Source organism: Austrofundulus limnaeus, unplaced genomic scaffold (genome assembly GCF_001266775.1).
Source record: "Austrofundulus limnaeus strain Quisiro unplaced genomic scaffold, Austrofundulus_limnaeus-1.0 Scaffold309, whole genome shotgun sequence".
NCBI classification, from domain to species: domain Eukaryota; kingdom Metazoa; phylum Chordata; class Actinopteri; order Cyprinodontiformes; family Rivulidae; genus Austrofundulus; species Austrofundulus limnaeus.
This window is the reverse complement of record NW_013952711.1, coordinates 324,751-331,741: the sequence shown is the minus strand read 5'-3', so window position 1 is coordinate 331,741 and position 6,991 is coordinate 324,751. Positions and strand designations below refer to the sequence as shown.

Here is a 6,991-nt window from a genome sequence, read left to right as displayed (position 1 = left end):
GTCGTGGTTGGTTTATGGTGAAATAATGTTCTTTCCGCTTCTGAATTATGGCCCCAACAGTGCTCACTGGAACCTTCAGAAGTTTAGACATTCTTCTGTAACTGATGCCATCATTATGCTTTGCAACAATAAGGTTGCGAAGGTCTTGAGAGAGCTCTTTACTTTTACCCATCATCAGATGGTTATGGTTATTATATATAATACAATTTTTTACATGAAATGTCAAATGCATTTCATTCTTTTCTCAAAAATAATTTTGATTACATGCCTTCTACTTGTCTTGATTGCTGCTATGTTGCTACACCTTGGTAAGTTAAACTGATTGGACATTATTTGGAAAGGCACACACCTCTGTAAACCCCAGAAGCTCAACCAGAACTAGGGATGTGTACCCAATTCAAACATGTCCACAAAAATGTATTAATTTTTGATATATAACACAGATTATAGAAAGTTAATTTTTTGTGTGTAGGCATTTAGTTCTCATCTGTTTTAGAACCAGTGTGAAAAAAACATTCATTTTTAGTTTTATAAATCTGTATGAAACCAAAGATAAGGTTGAGTTTCTAAACTTCTGTATGACACAAGGGGGTTAGCAGAATCCTTTGTAACCATTGCAAAAAAAATGAAGCAGCAAAATAGCAGAAGACAATGGTTTTGAGTCACCAAAGAACAATTTTCTATCTGTCGTCCATTATTGTTGGCTGAAAAAGAAATCATGTAACATTGTCTTTTACTATCTGTCATTCTTCATTAAACAGGCTCACCTATTTGACTTTCATTTACGCTCTTCTGCAGTCAAAAAGTAATTTTCAGTTTGTACAAGAAYGTTCTTTTAAGATAAGAGAAAGAACAAACTGATCTTCTACCATCCGATTTCCCAACTCCCTCCCTGATGTGGATGAATGGTTGACTTTTCTAAATAAAATGCCAGACAGAACAGTCATCCTGTTCCACAGTAGACAACACAGAACAAAACTAAAAGTTGACCACTTTCTATGGCAGCACTTAGACCGTCTTCAACAAAAAACAAAAAGAACTAWATTAAATGTAAAATTAGAACTTGGTATTTTAACCAGCGCTACGGTCACATAAATTTGTATGTGACTTTTTATTGGTTTGGTGAGTGGGGATGGATAAAGAACCCCTATGAGCAGGGGCCTCAAAAGTGTGTCCATTGCTCTCCTCAAAAAAGACACTGGTCTTTAATCAAAACCTTTGTGTTCCTGGGATGAAGGACACAAGGTTAGAAACACTCACATAATATGTGACTTAAAACTGAGACAATTTACGATATAAAAAGAACCAAAAACATAAATATAATAGGGAGCAGCTTAGAATTGTATATACATTTAACTAAAACCTAAAAGTAAATCTTGCAAACAAAAGTCTGAGAAATAACAAATGTTTTGGCTGTTTCTATCAATAATTTATAATGTTCATGTTGAGCAGAAAAGTCATGAAAAATATATTTTGGAAAAATGCACAATTCTCAAAACTAAGAAATAATTCAATGGGTTTGGTAGACAAGCTCTACTGGAGTATTTTTTTTTTTGTGTAATTTTATGAGAATAGAAAAGGAGCATTTGGAAAGCTGCAATTTACAGTGGTTAGCTGTTAGGAAGATAATAGTGATAATGGAGATAAGAGTGGATGAAGTGAGTGCTCTCATCTCTTCACATTAGTTGTAGCCCCCACTTATCAGACTCTGGAATTATCAGCAATCTCAGGACTACAACAGGAATGCCATTTCAGTATTACCACAACTGAACAAAAATAAAATAGCAGCTATTCAGTACATTCTGTTATTTATAAAAACTTTATTAAAGAATTTCTTTTTATTTTTGTGTAAGGGTGGTTAAAAATGCTGCAAAGTGAATCTATGAAACAGATGCTATGTATAAAAATGTGGGCACAGGGCACACTGGAAAAAGTGACAACTGCATTTAAGAACTTCATTAGATGACAAGCTTTGCCAAAGTAGTTATAAAACAATATATCTTATAAACATATGCTCATCAATACACAGCACTAGTGGCCATGATATATCAGAAAGATTATCAGATTATGTTTAATCTAAACCAGGGTTTTTCAAACTGTAGGGCACGCCTGTCATAGAGGGTGAAAGAGGTCTTGATGGGAGGCCTGGGGTGAATCAGTAAGTAGGGAATTTAATAATGTAATAATAATGTAAGGCATATGTTCTCACTGCATGTCTTAGATTTTTTTTTTTTTTTTTGCTCACATCTTTCTTTGTGTGGTATGTCATATTATCATTAAAATGTGCCCTCTTTCGGACTTCAGTATAAACCATTAACAGTTCAGAGGGACCATTTATGCTCAGATGAAGTAGTGACATCACACGTAGTGAGCTTTGTTGGAGTAAGTAACCACACATGCTACCTACATGTGTTAGGATGTGTGATTCTGAAGTTCTTGGGCAATCTTGGTGTCCAAGTTATGTTTGAAACTAGAAGCAATGGTGTCGGATTAAGCTCCTAAGTTTTCATCAGTCACATTCAACCATATAAAATGTCTGTTTTATCCCCTTTTCTGAGTTTGCAATGGTTTGACTTTATTTATAAAGTGCTTCCTGGTACAGTCGGCTCATGAAGCAAGTGTTTATTTGTTTTTGTTTTTTTTTTACTTTTTGAAGCAAGTGATTGAAGCAAAATACAGAGTGTGAGCGTTTTCAGCACAAACACTCCCACTAACTTCTGAGCAATCACACAATAAAGTTCTTATGTGGAGGRGGTAGGTTGATCAGCTGTTCCCGCGGACAGTCCAGCTTCGGCTCGGCTGCAGCAGGACCSTACTCTCGCTGTCAGTGTCCTGTTATTCCCTTAATAWGAAGAGAATCACATTTCTTTTTGTACGTCTCCAGACAGCATGTAACATTGGCAGGAGTAGTTGATAACAGAATAATCACAACTTTCGTGATAGTAGACATACTGGGATGTGTAGTCCCAGCGAGTTTGCGACTTGTACTTCCTGTTTCATACATGCATGCGTGTGATGTAATGACACTGCGTAGCCCTGCTGATTCGCTCAAATTAATAGAAAAAAATCCCTGTGTCTGCAGTGTGATCTGGAACATCACCAAAATGTAATGGTTTATTCCTTGGGCCAATACCGACATGTGGTAAAAATATCATGACAATCCGTCCACAGGTTTTTGAGTAATTTTGTCGACCGACCGACCGACCGACCGACCGACCGACCGACCGACAGACAGACAGACAGACAGACAGGACCGAAAGCGTTACCTCCTCCCCTTGGCGGAGGTAATGATCAGCCATTAAAGTTTAAACAGGAATATTTTTTATTAACAGTCTGATGGAATCAGCAGCTGTTTAAATGTTAGACTGATAGTCCAGTTCTTCGGGTTCATTTATTGTTCTGATGTTTACTAAAGTGAACACATTTGTTTTTTACTAAAACTTAACTGCAGCTTCTTACGATAAAATGCGATAAAAGTTGGTCTGTGAGTGTGTTCATGTTTTACAGCAGACTTTTAAATTTCTTATGTTGAAATATAAGAAATTACGGAGCTCATGAGGAGATATGGGAGGAAAAATAAATAAAAACGGATCCTGACTTTGCTTCTCAGGATCCTGAGAACCAAAGTCGGGATCCTGAGAACGAAAGTCAGCTCCAACTTTGAACATCATTACCCACAACCACCCAGCATAACCGGATGTTTACAGTTTCCCCGACAACGGGGTAGTTTTGCTAAAGCTAGCCAGCTGCCTTCTCAGGTTTATATCTCAAAAAGTACCCAATGTATTTACGTGAAACATTCAGGGAAATGTTTATTATTCTTTAAAAATGTTTATTACAACACAGAGAACAGTTTATTAAAGTTTGAAATGATACAGAGCACGAGCGGCACATGGCTCTGATCGAGTTGTCGTGCCGCAAACAAAGCACTCCAGTCGGTGACATTTTGGCTGCTTTGAGATCTTGTCCAGCGGTTCTCGGATGTTTATTCTCTTTCCTGGGCAACAGAAGAGGGGACGGGAGGACGGAGGAGGCTAACTCAGAGGTTGCACTTGACTTTTTTGCTGTCCGTCGATTTGACTGACAGGGTTAAAAAAATCTATTTTTACCCATCACTTCCTTTTWTAAATGATAATGACTAAACAATCAATTGAATGTAGCTATTGTCAGGTTGGTTTTGCAGTTTTGCCTCAGATGCGGCCCCTACAGGATTTTATTGGAGAAAAACTCATCAGCGCACCTCACACTACAGGACACAGGAGCGCATGGTGAAAAACACACACTGACGCGCACGTACTGCCCCAGTTTTGACTCAGTTACCTTACGAAAAGTCAAAAAAAGAAAATAAAAAACTACAAACGTCATAGTGGATGCAGTTTGCGGCAATAGATAATGCCTCCTTATTTCTGTCTCTGCCTCCTTTGCAGGAGGAGAGAAGAGGGAAAGGCACGATTAAGGCAGAGATGCAGTCAGCTGTTAATCACAATGYGCCGCTGCCACCGTGTTAAAATATAAAATAAAAACAGAAAATGAGGATTTGATTCATTCAATAAAATAAAATCTCCAGTTACGCACAGTGAGTCTATATCTGCAGGTGCCAGTGGATCTGAAGACTAAACCCGCGCTCTGCTGCGATTCTGTTGGCACCACTTCAGCCAAAGTTTTATAATAAAAAAAAAACACTTCTCCGGTCAAAGTGATCAGATGTCAGCAAGACTTTATTTCCAAATCCCACAACCTGCTTAGCAGGAGGAAATCCCGTGCATTCCCGCTGCACCACTGCTTCAGCTGTGCTTCACAGATGCGCTGCTCCTGTTCTTCTTCACTGCGCTRTCAGCTCCTGGAAATGCATTCAGTATTGTGTCTAGATCTGAGATGATGATCAGATGGGAATCGTTTATTTATTTTAGATTAAATAAGATACCTCCGTGATGTAGGCTAGACCTACTCTGTGCGTAAAGCTGAAAATATCTCTGTGATGCCACAGAGCTTGCTGTCTTGTGAAGCCTCTTGATTTTTTTCTCCACCTCATCTGGCTTATTTAGATCGGGGGTGTCAATCTGTCAAAATGACGGACAGCCTTTAGATTTTTCTATCACCGTGTAAAAAGACTGGCCAAATATGGAAAATAATCCGTTAACGCGACCTCTGATGCCAACCTCCATTGCAGGGCTCCTTTGCCTGTAAAATATGAAAATAAAATAAAACAAATCCACCTCAGATTTTGATGATACTTTCAGGGGAATTCTATAACTAGCTTCCACAGACAGAAATATGAGCCAAATCGCACTGATGGTTTAATAGTTGGTTTTACGATTAAATCTATTACCCTCTCTCGTCGTCAAATAAATCAAACTAAAAACATGAGTTTCAGTAGACTAACTGTTTAACACACCACAGAGATCAGCAGATTAAAGTMTGAAACAYGTCTGAGCAGACCCAGAAAACTCTGTTAGCAACTGTTAGCAATGTCTGGGGCRACCCCCGGCTACAGCCTGAATCAGCATGTCGCAGATCGAGTGCTTTCCTCCGCCAAAGGACAGCGAGCCAGGCCGACCGCTGGAGCTCCGAGTCCCGGGGGAGGAGATAAACCCACAGCGCCTTAATGCATATTATCAGCCATAGACTACAAATGATAGGGTACCTTCCAAGCTACTAGGTAGAGGACGGACAGTCTGCATGGGACTGATAACAGCTAATAACATCCATTTGTGTAAATCAGGATCCTGAGAAACTTTCTCAGGATCCCAACTTTTTTTTCTCAGGATCCCGACTTTCTTTCTTGGGATCCTGACTTTTTTTCTCGGGATCCTGAGAACCAAAGTCAGGATCCGTTTTTAATTTTTTTTCCCTCCCATGTCCCCTCGCGGGCTCCGTAAGAAATAAATAAATAGGTTTGGGTCAAATGAAATAATTTTACCTGAAATTAGAATCCATGGGTTATGTTTATTATACTAAATGTCAAATGAAATATTGTAGTATATTACGTTTGAAAATGAAAACACCAACCTTTAGATGTGAATCTTGTTTGGCTTTTAGGAAGCTGGAAGTTTTAGTTTTGTTTTATTTGACAATCTGTTAAAGTCTTACAGCAGCAGATAGAATTATGATGACAAATAAATAAATACTGTTTCAGTCACATTGTAATATTTTCAATCTCACTAGGTAAAGAAAGAGCTTCTTATTGACAGTTTAAGATAAAACTGCATTCAGGCTCTGATACCATGATGACGTAATTAGGTTCAGACTCAGTCTCGGGTGATCCACTGACTGAGCATCAGAACCTCATGAGCATTACTGAAAGTCTCTGAGTGGAAGAGCTCATCAGTTTTTTTAAACATGGTTACTCTCTTCCTTGCAGGCTGCTGCACTTTAACTTGTGAAACAACACAACATGTAAATACATCCTCTGGTATGTCGTGTCCATTTGTATATTATATAAATAATGACGGTGGGCCGCCAGGACCAGAAAATGCCCAGGCCGCTTTTTGGTCCCAGTCCAGCTCTGTCCCTTGTTAATAATCCCCAATCTGTAACATCAGACTTCTGTTCAGATTTGTCAACGATTCGATACAAGAAACTTAATACACTAAATGTTTTGGCTATGAACATATATTCCCCTGTAAGAATTTAGAGTGTAATAAAAACTCTCAGATAAAGGTGTACTATGGGATTTATTCCCAATTGCAGCATAATACCTCTTTAAGTAAGTAAGTGTCATAATCTGTATTCATTTACCTTGGTTTTCCTAGTGTTTTCTATGTTCCCTAGTGTGTCTCTGCTCAGCTGCCCCAACTTACCTTGATTATCACCCTCGTGTTTCTCCCCAGGTATTTTCTGTTCATTCATTAGTTATCAGTGTATTTAAGCCCTGTCCTGTCTCAGTATTGTGTTGGATCATTGTGTTTCAGTCCTGTGCTTTGTCTCCCTCGTGCCTGTTCTCCCCAGAGTTTTTTTTTTTTTTGTGAGTATTTGTAGAGCTGCTTCATCA

General features: G+C 38.6%; 1 protein-coding gene across 2 annotated transcripts in view; it reads right to left on the bottom strand.

Moving 5' to 3' along the window:
- The window catches only part of slc39a11 (solute carrier family 39, member 11), a 237,177-nt gene that overhangs the window by 215,759 nt on the left and 14,427 nt on the right, over positions 1 to 6,991 (bottom strand). The window lies entirely within an intron of this gene.